Genomic DNA, 12241 nt, shown 5'->3' on the forward strand with positions numbered 1-12241 from the left:
ATCTACTTGAAGGTTAGATCTATATTTTCCCAACACTAGAGAGTAGCTCTTGAGCAAATGATTGCTGTACTACTTAATCAGTAAATAACGATCAAATATATGCAGGCAGGCATGCTTAAAACCACACCTGAAGTTATCACCTTCTCCAATCAAAATATTGAAGGGTGAATGCTGTGTTTAGAGAATCATCAATTTATGTCTATTATATGATACTACTTCAACTCCTCCAAAAGTGAACGAATTAATCCTAGCCAGAAACTTCCCTATAATCCTAGGCATCTAAAAATGGAAGAATATTTAAAAGGAAACATTTAGAGAATAAGAAAATATTCCTTGAAATAAAACCTTGGAGAGCAGAAATGAAAAATTAAAAAACTAGGCTATAAGAAAAAAATTTTTTAAAGGAATAGAAATAAGAAATTCTCCAAAAAATAGACAAGTCAAATAAATGGAAATTAGACAAGAAAAGTTAGAAAGGGATATTATCAATTCATCATGTTCAGAAAAACAGTTAAGAAGCCAAAGAATAAACGAAAGGGAAACAATCAAAGAAAATATACAAGAAAACACTGAAGGATAAGATTGTACTGACTGGAAGACATAGAATGACTGGCATCCTAAAGCAAATAATCAACTTCAGAACTCCAGAAATAAGAGATGTTCTTAAAAGCATATATATGAAGAATATATTTAGGCATCAAGTCTAACACAGGATGTTTTAACAGTAATGCAGAAAGTTAACAGATAGTGAGATGATGATGACTTCTGACCAAGAATTCTAGTGGCTAAACTCCCAATCATCTGTAAGGCAAAGGCAGGCTAAAAGAAAAGCTTGGGAAATTTCCAGGAGGATATCTATGCAGCAAGCTTAGAGAGCTGCCCACACAGACAAATGAAGGATATATTAAAATTAAGAAGTAGAACTGATAAAGTGTGAAATACGTTTAATTTTTATAAGAGTCTTAGAGTTCTGGCAGAGAGTTTGGCAATGAATTAGTGAGAGATACATAGAAATGTAAATAGATAAAAAGAAAGTGAAGCAATAACTAACTATAGGAAAAATGAAAGTCTAAAAATACAATGAAAGGTGATCATATTTTTCTTTGGGGTTTAGGTAGGAAGAATGTGTAAATAGTTATGATTTCTGAAAATATGATTCAATTATTTTTGTAGGATATGGGAAGGGAAGTGGTGTGTGTGTGTGTGTGTGTGTGTGTGTGTGTGTCTATACACTTAATAAACTGTACCATTAATAGAAGTACATTGCATTCTATTTACTATAAGGTTAATGGAAGTAAATTCTCATTGCCCAGAATGGGAAACCAGGTGATGGTATTTAAAATATAAAAAAAATTATCTACTAAGTGGAGAAGAACATTAGTCCAAATGATGGAGACAAATAATAAAGGTACAAATCTTCCCAACTCGAAATTCACATTATTTACTCACTGAGGATTATTAATATAGACATATTTAGGACTTTCTCCAGACTTGCTGATACTCTTTACTTGATGATCTTGGTATATTTTTGGTATGCTATTTAAATATGCATGGTATAGTATATCTCAGGATTATAATAAAATATTTCTCTGTAAGGATTATGTTTAGATATTTTATCCCCAAAAATTAGATGAATTTTATTTTATTTTGCATGCCACAGGAAAAAAACACACTTCCTTCTCAGTTGCATTATATTGTAATGAACTCTCCTCAGATATTTCAACTTTGAAAATTGTCAGCAGTAAGGTAATCACAGTTGTTTTAAGTCTTTGTCATTACAGATGGGCTTTTTGTTTTGTTTTGTTTTGTTTTTACCCTGAGGCTTCCTTGAAAACACTTGCAAATCACCAACAAGCCAGAGTCTTCATCTTCAGCAAAAAAGAGCTTTCTCAGGGGTCCATGGTTAATAACTATACCAGGTACTCATAGGCACAGGCATTTGATGGCATCATCAGGAAAAATTTGAAACTATACAGTGGACTGGGTTAAGATTTCCAGAACACTAGTCAAGAAGCAGAAGAATTTATGAGACTGCTAACCCAACATGAGCAGAACAGTAATTAATTACATAGGACTGAATGAACTGATGAAGAATGATCGTGGACTTTGCTTGGAGTATTGCTGATGCTTTAATGGTACACTTTCTAAATACAAGGAAGCTTTTATCTGCTCTCGTAGGACATCTATAACTTAGCAATTTAATGGACTTTGATTGTGCTAACAAAAATGAATCATTTATCCTTTTTTCCCTGCCTGACCCTTCCGGAACCCAGCAATTCTTATTTTCATGGCAATATAGTTATTTACATACATTTAGTAGGAATCTGTTCTGGTTAACAGGATATAATTTAAAGCATTGGTTAAAGGTCCTGCCTGAGACATTATATTTTAAAATGATGGTCGCTTACTCAGGTATGACCAGACATTTTTAAGGAACTAATGTTGACTCGTTAGAGTCAGTGCTTTCAAAGCCATCTTGGAAAAGCCATACATGACTTCTATGTTCCCAAATGTATAGGTAAAAAACCGAGATCATTTCCTGGCAGCTTTAATAAATTTAACATATTTTAGGTCCTTGAGAAGAGAAGAATTCACCCAAAACTAGAAGTGCTGCTGCTGAAGTGTAATGGCTTGCTTTCCAAGAAGGTTTACAAGTCTAATCTAAGATTCCTTATGGAAACTTCCTACCAAAAAAAAAAAAAAAAAAAAAAAAACAACTTTAAAATGCCTATATGGCAGATTGTCCTTTTTCCTGTATCTGTGAAATAATGAGGCCAAATCTAATGAGACCAGCCATGTGTTATTAGCTTGTGGCCCAGAACGTTCTCTCTTTGAGATTGCCTTTGATCAAAATGAGGAATGGGGGTGACTGTAGGGATAAATGTTGTCTTTTAATAGAAGACTCTAGCAAATTTGCATTCATTTCCTAAGGATGCTGTAACAAGTACTACAAAGGGAGTGGCTTAAATTTATTTCCTAACAGCTGTGAGGACTAGAAATCTGGAATTGTGTCAGCAGGTCTGTGCTCCCCCTGAGACTTAGGAAGAATGCTTCAGTGCCTCTTCTAACTTCACATGGTGGCCAGTAACCCTTGGCTAGTGTGGCTTGTGAGATGCATCACTCTCATCTCTGCCCATCCTCACAGGGCCTTCTGCTGTGTGTGTGTGTGTTTCCCCTGTTTGACCTTCTGTGCATTTGTGTCCAAATATCCTCTTACTTTAAGGACACTAATCATTGAATTATGGACCATTCTAATTGATATGGTCCCATTTAACTTGATTACATCCCACAAAGGCCAAAGTGTAAGCTAAATCATGTCTCCCCACCAATTTCATACTTTGAAGCTCTAAATACCAGTGGAGCTATATTTGGAGGAAGAAAGTGATTAAGGGTAAAAGTAGCCATAAGGGTGGGCCCTTGATCTAATGGGGTTAGTGCCAGTCTCACCAGAGAGCCTGTTCTCTCTCTTCACAATCACACAAGGAAAGGTCATGTGAGGACACAGCAGGAAGGTGAACATCAATAAGCCAGGAGAAAAGCCCTCATGGGGATCAACAAAACACTGATGATTTTGGACTTCCTAACTTGGACATGGATCCAACTTTTCCTTCCTTTCAAACATCGATGAATATCAGCTTAGAATAGAGTTCTTATGAATGTTCCTTCAGGCAAAAGGGAACCTGCTAACTAGTCAGTTCCAATACCTGATGTAAGATCATCTTCTGACCATAGCAAACCTATCAAGCTTGCTGTTTTCTCTGACTGAGTGGGGCATAGACCTCCTAATTGCTGAATAAATATTGCTCAGTTTTTTTTTAAGTCCGTGAGATAAGTTTGCAGAATCAATAAAACACTGTCACAAAGTAGGTATTTCATGATGCTATCAGCTTGGGGAGATATATGATCTTTGAACTGCCCTCTTCCCATTTATTATCTCCTTATCCATACTGGCTTTTGAACTTTCTGAACTCCTTAGCAGGTAGGCACAGTACCTTCAATGTGACTTCCACTTCTCTTCCTCAAGAACCGTAAGAATTACATTTCCGTTGTTTACACCCCCTAGAGTATTGTATTTTGGTGCAGACTAATACAGACACTACTTCTAAATGGGATGATGTTTATAGTCACCAGAGGTTAGGATTTGAACATATCTTCTGGGGCACACAATTCAACCCACAGCATCCCTCAGGGATATCAGATTCTGATCATATTCATTATCTTTAAGCTACTTTGAATATCTTTAAGAAATGTAAATACATGATGGATAAGCAAACTGTCTTGATTTCTTCCACTGTGAAAACAGAAGACAGTTTTATTTCCTACCCATCACCTTGTACACACTGTCAAGCTTTACCACGTTTTCAGGTCTTCCGGTTTCCTTCAATTTCTGTTTCCAGCCCTCCAGATCAATATTTTAAATTTTTCTCTCTCCCTCCTAACTCAGCATTACTGAGAACCACAGCTTGACCACACAGATCCCTATCAAGAGTCTAAGTTACCCTGAGCTGGCCTTTTCCTCAAGATCTGAAGAAGTTCCGAGAGTTGAAACCTGACAACTTACTGAACCTGGAAAAACTGAAAACCACTTAAGACTGTGCTGGATTCTCCGACATACAATCCACTGTGTGAGCTACCAAGGCTGTCTGGTGAAACACTGGCTGTTTTTCAAAAAGGAAACCATACTGTGGACAACGTCACCCAGAGCATCGACTCTTCACTTCAAGAAACTCAACAAGCAATATGTATAATCCAAAGATTCCCATCCAAAGCCGTCCTGGAATCTGCTAGACTGGATACCCTTGGGGTTCAACTCCTGGCTGTTTATGTAATACAACATTTTATGTTATATTTATGTTTTTCACTTTAGGCATTCCACTTTTAAAATGCCTCATCTTTGGGACTGAAAACAGCTCACCATTGCCAGCATGCTCCACAGACTTTTCCATTGGTTATACAGGGACAACACTCAGGAATCTCTGGCCCTGAAGACTATTGCACTCAGCCATCTCCAACTTCAAATTTCCCTTATCCCTGAGTTGTTCAGGGACAGTTTTTCTGAGCCTGTATTGAAACAGAGGAGAGACTGACAAGGCTAATGAAACTACATTTGACATAACTTGAGGTTGGATATACTATGATGGCTGGCCCTCATCTTTATATGGACTTCCCTCATTGTAACTGTTTTTGCTCTATCTCAGGTCCAAACCTCTGCCCATGTACTTAAATGAAAATGTACATTCCCTGCCTTCCTGTTGTTGCAACATTTGACACAGTTCCTTAAGTATCAAGACAACTCAGTGTTTTTTAGTTTTTCTCTTCGCACAGTCATCTGTCCATGTCTTTGCATATAAAAGCTTTGCTTGACCACCTATTCCAAGAGGTTTTTCTGGCATACAGCCTGAGCATCTCTCTGTTGCACGAACTGCCCTTAATAAAGTATCTCCTTTATTAAGAAAGCCCCGAGACGTGTCTGTGTTTCCTTGACAGTAAATACAACTAATAGTTCTCTTCCTAAGCTGCTAAGGGTGTACTGGGATAGGGTGGGCAGTTAGTGGGGGAAGGAGTAACAGAGTGTGAACATGGTAAATGATGTTCCCAAGGCTACAATGCTAATAAGTAATTGATTTAGAATTTTAATTGATATCTCTGACTTGATAGCCCATCTTTTCTCAATATATTATGAGGAAGGAAGGAAGGAAGGAAGGAAGGAAGGAAGGAAGGAAGGAAGGAAGGAAGGAAGGAAGGAAGGAAGGAAGGAAGGAAGGAAGGAAGGGAGGGAGGGAGGGAGGAAGGGAGGAAGGGAGGAAGGAAAGGAGGAAAGGAGGAAGGGAGGAAGGGAGGAAGGGAGGAAGGAAGGGAGGGAGGGAGGGAGGTGATTGTCATTCCCTGGGCCATATTACCCATATTGTTTCTATAGTTGGTATGAGCCCCATCATTAAACTTTTGAGCAGCCAGTCTCACTGAGTTTCCTAATGAAGTGATGAGTTTCCCTCACAAATGATAAGGAATTAACCATAATCACCGTATCAGAGCAGCCAGGAAACAGAAACCGCAGCAGCAGCATTTTAACAGAGGGATTTTAATGTAAAAGATGACTAACTAGATGTTGAAGAACCAGAAAGCAAAATAAAATAAAACACTGGGGTATTCTAAAAGTAGCAATGGCAAGAAGCAGCTGCCACTCCTAAGGCTGTTGGAACAAAAAGAGGGAGCTGAGTTCTTAAAATTTAAAAGCTTAGAGGAAAAGTCCCCCGACACAGTAACCCAGGGCTGGGCAGGTGTTGATATCTCCGAGCAGAGCCACGAGGAAAGTGTGCACATATTGAAAAGCCCACCCACTGAGTGTAACTGCTGCTACAGGAAGGCCCTACTTCAGATGCAGTGACCAAGATATTTGGGTATCACTCACAGGTTTGGACGAAAGTTTGTCCTCCTTGCTGCAGCCTCCCAATATCCTTCTCTGCCTGTGTTGGCAGGGCCTCATTGGAGCCAGCTGGCAAGCATAATGTAAAGTGCAGAGTCCTAGCTCTGACCTCACAAAGTGGAACAGATGGGTGGGTTGGAAGCTAAGAAATGATAGGTTAATAACTGGCACCTTCACATTCCCCAATGGGTGAGCCTTCAATGAACTGTACACACTATTCCCAGAATGTAGTGGCTTATAATGATTTACCATATTTTATCATGATTCTGAGAGTTGGCAATACGGGCAGTTCTGTTGGCCTCACCTGGGGTCAATCATGCAGCTGATCGGGATCCAAAGAAGCCTGATTCAGACTTTGGAACGCTGGTGCCAGCTGTTGGCGATGGCATCTCAATTCCTCTCCTAGGGCGTCCCAGGCTCCCGTGGGTGTTACTAGGCTTCTTCCCAGGAGGCTGATGGGGAGCCGATGTCGGCATTGGAAGAGGTTCTAAGCAGAAGCTGCGAGGCCTCCGAGGCCTCCAGCTCACACACCTCTCCAGCACCTCCTATCAGATAAAGCAAGCCACAGGCCAGCCCAGTCTCAAGGAGCTGGAGAAAGAGCATTTATCATTTGACGAAAGGGGCAGGGAAATCATTCTGAAAATAGAAGTGATCCAGGAAGGCAGACTCCTGGGAGCTGTGACTGCAACCAGTCACGCTTGTGGGAGAGCCTTTTCTTCCTTTAGGTCACCTCCTACAGGACTTTCCTTTTCTCATCTCCTCAGCCCACCATCAGCCTAACTCAGCATTTGAATGGAGAATGATGCCTCCTTAATGCTCCTAAGTATCAGCTGGTCTCAAACACACAGTGTCTGAGCACCTGAAGCAGTCCGTTCTTTTTGTTTGTTTTGTTTTGTTTGTTTGTTTGTTTTTCTAGCATTCTTACTCCTCCATATAACATAAAAGCTCCTCTCTGGCTGACCTTAGAGACACTTGCCAATCTCATGTCTAGGGTCCTCCCTGTTGCAAAAGTCCTCCTCCTCTCTCTCCTACAATCTGTTTGAATAGAGGCTCCAAGCCCAGATTTCTTTTAATTGGGTAGTGACTGCTGGTTATTCACAGCCCTGACCTTGAATGTACCGTTTCCAACCTCCAAAGGAATGCTGGGTGGCCTATTCACTGTAACTTGGTAAATGTGTCAAACACATAATGCTCAATTTCAAATGCATGGACATATGCACCCTATGGCCAGCCATTCCAATCTTACCTGGGCCTAGTAGTATGCCCCGATCTATGTCCAAAGGGGTGGTGGGGGGTAATTTTCAGCAGCACATAGCATGGACTACCTCTATCCCCAGAGCCAGTGTTGTGTTTCTCCCAATGCATGTGCACTCACTACTGACACCCCCATGGGGAGTGTAGGTTTCAAAGACCATGTGGCTGGGAAGCATCCACTACAGAATCAACCTACTTCAGAGCCCTTTCCTGTCCCAAGGACCTAGCTGCCCATGGTCTAAGTCATCTGGTGTAGAAGGTGTCATCTCCAGATCCCAACAGACCTATCCAAGTGATCAACTTCCTTCTTTGTGGCAGGAGATGCAAGATGCAACAACAATTTGCTTGAACTCTGTAAGAAACATTCTACAAATCCCCTGATTTCTGGACACCAAAACTTTATTGAAGTGACAAATCCCTGAATCTTCTCAGAGTTTAAGCCCCTGCATCCACTCTCTGGAGTGCATGTGTCTTCCCAAGACCTCCATGGCTTCTTGCTTATCCAGCCTGATCAGCATGACATCTCGACAACTTGGATCAGCATAGTGTTCTACGGATGCACCAGATGGCTTTGTTCTCTTATATAGCAGAGTGCAGTGGAGTAACCATAATTGTAGGGCAAGACTAGTAGTAACTATTGTCCTTGCCACATGAATTCCTACAAGACTTCTGTTCTGATCAGAAGAGAAGAGTATATTTAACAATTCGGAGCTGTGCACCATGTGCCCAGTTGGCTGTTGGAATCGATTCTAAAAACAACTCTGTGTCTGGAGCTGAAGCTGCCATCAGAGCAGCAACGTAGTTGCTTCAAGTGAACTCCAGTTCTCCTTCAGGATCCAGCTTGCTACTAAAGAGGCTGCACTGAAGAGTTAAGAGGAAATATGATTAAAAACTCCACCACTCCGTGTCCTTTCACAACCTTAAAGACTTTAAAATGACACTCATCTCTTCAACACAACTCCAGCCCCCTACGAGCATGCAATATTGTTATCAATTTGCTATGTAAGTGATTTGGTTGGCAGGTTCAGCTGGTTCCACATGTCCTTCTTACTTGACAGGCCAAGGGCCCAATGCAGGAGCTATCCCAATGGTCAAGTATATTAATCGAATTATCCAGTCAGGGACTGGGAAGAGAACTGCTGGGTTGGTGTGCAGAATTTAGCTGGAATTCACCCAGGACAATAATTATTACATAACCCTATAAGCTCCTACTTTAACAAGGGTCAAAGATGATGCTTTGGCTCTTTGGGTATCAATGTCACCTTAGACCCATGTCCAACGATCCTCAAAAGGTCAAGGGTCAGCAAACATATTTTATAAAATGTTAGTTGGTGAATAGGTTTTGCAAACCATAACAATTAGGAGTGTGCAATTGTAGCATGAAATCAGCCATAGACAATATGTAAATGAATGGAAATTGCTGTGTTCCAATAAAATTTTATTTGCAAAAACAGGTGCCTGGCTTGATTTGGTTCTCAGTCCATAGTGTGCTGCCCCCTGTTCTAGGCAATCTCTTCCTCTTCATATCAAGTCACCCAAGTAAATGTCTCTAAGTTCTCTTTGAAGAAGAACTGTGTACACACAGGATACCAGAGAATACTTCAAGGTTTCAAATTCCTTTCTGCTAGCAACACAAATATTTCTTCAATCATTGTTTTCCAGAGATGAAGACACAAAGACATTATGAGAAAACAAAACTACAGACTAACATCCCTTTTGAATATAGGTTGAAAAATCCTCTACAAATACTAGAAAACAATCTAGCAGAATCATTAAAAGAATTATATACCATGACCAACTGAGATTTATTACAGGATTTGACAGAGGTTCAATAAATGAAAATTGGCCGGGCGCGGTGGCTCAAGCCTGTAATCCCAGCACTTTGGGAGGCCGAGATGGGCGGATCACGAGGTCAGGAGATCGAGACCATCCTGGCTAACACGGTGAAACCCCATCTCTACTAAAAAATACAAAAAACTAGCCGGGCGAGGTGGCGGGCGCCTGTAGTCCCAGCTGCTTGGGAGGCTGAGGCAGGAGAATGGCGTGAACCCGGGAGGCAGAGCTTGCAGTGAGCTGAGATCCGGCCACTGCACTCCAGCCCCGGCGACAGAGCGAGACTCCGTCTCAAAAAAATAAAAAAATAGGCCGGGCGCGGTGGCTCAAGCCTGTAATCCCAGCACTTTGGGAGGCCGAGACGGGCGGATCACAAGGTCAGGAGATCGAGACCATCCTGGCTAACACGGCGAAACCCCGTCTCTACTAAAAACACAAAAAAATTAGCCGGGCGAGGTGGCGGCGCCTGTGGTCCCAGCTACTCGGGAGGCTGAGGCAGGAGAATGGCGGGAACCCGGGAGGCGGAGCTTGCAGTGAGCTGAGATCTGGCCACTGCACTCCAGCCTGGGCGACAGAGCGAGACTCCATCTCAAAAAAAAAAAATAAATAAATAAAAAATAAAAAAAATAATAAAAAAAATAAAAAAATAAAAAAATAAATAAATGAAAATCAATCATTGTAATATTCCACATCAATAGAATAAAGGATGAGAACTACATAATCATATTGACTAATTTACAAGATACATTTGAGAAATTCAATATCTCTTCATGATAGAAACACTGAACAAACTAGGAATAGAATATTCAGCAAGCATAAATCCAAAGAGAACCACACCATGACGCAGTATAATTGAATTTTCTAACATCATTCACAATGGGAGAATCTTTTTAAATTGTAACTTTTGTTTTTATTTTATTTTAAAAATTAATTTATTTTTAATTGACAAAAGGTATATATTTATTATGTACAACATTATGTTTTAAAAATGCATGCATTGTGGAATTGCTAAATTGAGTATTTTAATATGTGCATTACCATGTGTGCATATATTTATTATTTTGTATGTGTGTGGTGAGAACCCCTAAAATTTACTGTCAGTGTTTTCAAAAATACAATCTATTGTTATTAGCTATGATCCATATTGTACAATAGATCTCTTGAACTTACTCTTCCTAGCTAACTGAAAAACCTATAATCTCGGAAGTAGCAAGACAAAACAATTTGCTGCATATGAAGGGCTTCCTTAAGATTATCATCCAATTTCTCAGCAGAAACATTCCAGGCCAGATGGAGGTGAGGTCATATGTTACAAGTCCTGAAAGAGACAAATTGTCACCAACAATGCTGTGCCTAGCAAAAATGACCTTCAAACATGAAGGAGAAATCAAAGCTTTTTGAAAATTAAAAAAGCTGAGTTTGTTACCACTAGACTTGCTCTGAAATAAATAATATAAGGAATCCTTCAAATTGAAAAACTGGATGCTAGAAAGTAACATGAAGCTGTATAAAAATATAAGGTTCTGTGGTAACAATAAACACGTTGACAAATACAGTAACAGAGTTTTATGTATTCACAAAGATATGGTTTGGAATTCCTTATTTTTAGAAGAGAAGCAGAACAGAAAATTTTGTAAAATTTCAGAGCTGCTCTGCTCAAAGTCAAGGAAATCCACAACTTATATCAATGTGACCGGGAAATGAGACATGGAGTCAAAGGGGTTCATTTTGGAGATGTAAGCCTTGACTATCCTGCTGAATTTTGAACTTGCATAGGACCTGTAGCCCCTTCGTTTTGGTCCATTTCTCCCAGTTGGAATAAGTGTATTTACCCAATCCCTGTATCCATATTGAACCTTAGAGTAATTAACTTGCTTTTGATTTTACAGGCTCATAGGTGGAAGGGACTTGGCTTGTCTCAGATAAGACTTTGGACTGTTGACTTTTAAATTAATGTTGAAGTGAGTTAAAACTGGAAGACAGTTGGGAAGGCAAGGTTGATCTTGATATGTGAGGACATGAGATTTGGGAGGGGCCAGGACAGAATAATATTGTTTGGCTGTCTCTCCACCAAATATCACTTCAAATTGTAACAATCCTCACAGGTCAAGGGCAGGGCCAGGTGGAGATAACTAAATCATGTGGTCAGTTTCCCCCATACTCTTCTCCTAGTAATGAAGAGGTCTCAGGAGATCTGACGGTTTTTTAAATGGGAGTGGCCCTGCAAAAGCTCTCTTGCCTGCAGCCATGTAAGATGTGCCTTTGCTTCTTGTTTGCCTTCCACCATGATTGTGAGGCCTCCCAGCTGTATGAAACTGTGAAGCCATTAACCATCTTTTCTTTATAAATTATGCAGCCTTAGGTATGTCTTTATTAGCAATGCAAGAACAGACTAATACACTGCATGAACTCTTTATATGTAGAGTCTAAAATAGTGAAAATCATAGAAGCAGAGAACAGAATGATGTTTGCCAGGGGTGGAAGTAAAGGAAAATGGGAAGATCTTGGACAAAGGTTACAAAGTTTCAGTTATGCAACAAGAATAACTTCTGGAAATCCAATGAATAGTGTGTAACTTTAGTTAATAATACTGTGTCATATACTCAAAATTTGTGAAAGGTCATTCTCACCACACAACAAAGAGAGAAACAAGAAAATGGTAACTGTCCGATGTAATGGATATATTCATTATCTTGATAGTGTTGATTTTTTCAGTATATATTCTATCAA

General features: G+C 40.0%; 1 protein-coding gene and 1 long non-coding RNA gene across 2 annotated transcripts in view; one reads left to right on the plus strand and one right to left on the minus strand.

Moving 5' to 3' along the window:
- Positions 1 to 6549, minus strand: part of LOC114671899 (uncharacterized) — a 48172-nt gene extending 41623 nt beyond the window's left edge. Inside the window, exon 1 of the long non-coding RNA XR_003722051.2 lies at positions 6410 to 6549. This is a non-coding gene — a long non-coding RNA (uncharacterized LOC114671899). The remainder of the gene's footprint in view (positions 1 to 6409) is intronic.
- The window catches only part of SULT1C3 (sulfotransferase family 1C member 3), a 101991-nt gene that overhangs the window by 47349 nt on the left and 42401 nt on the right, over positions 1 to 12241 (plus strand). The gene's annotated exons all lie outside the window — the stretch shown is intronic.

Source organism: Macaca mulatta, chromosome 13 (genome assembly GCF_049350105.2).
Source record: "Macaca mulatta isolate MMU2019108-1 chromosome 13, T2T-MMU8v2.0, whole genome shotgun sequence".
NCBI classification, from domain to species: domain Eukaryota; kingdom Metazoa; phylum Chordata; class Mammalia; order Primates; family Cercopithecidae; genus Macaca; species Macaca mulatta.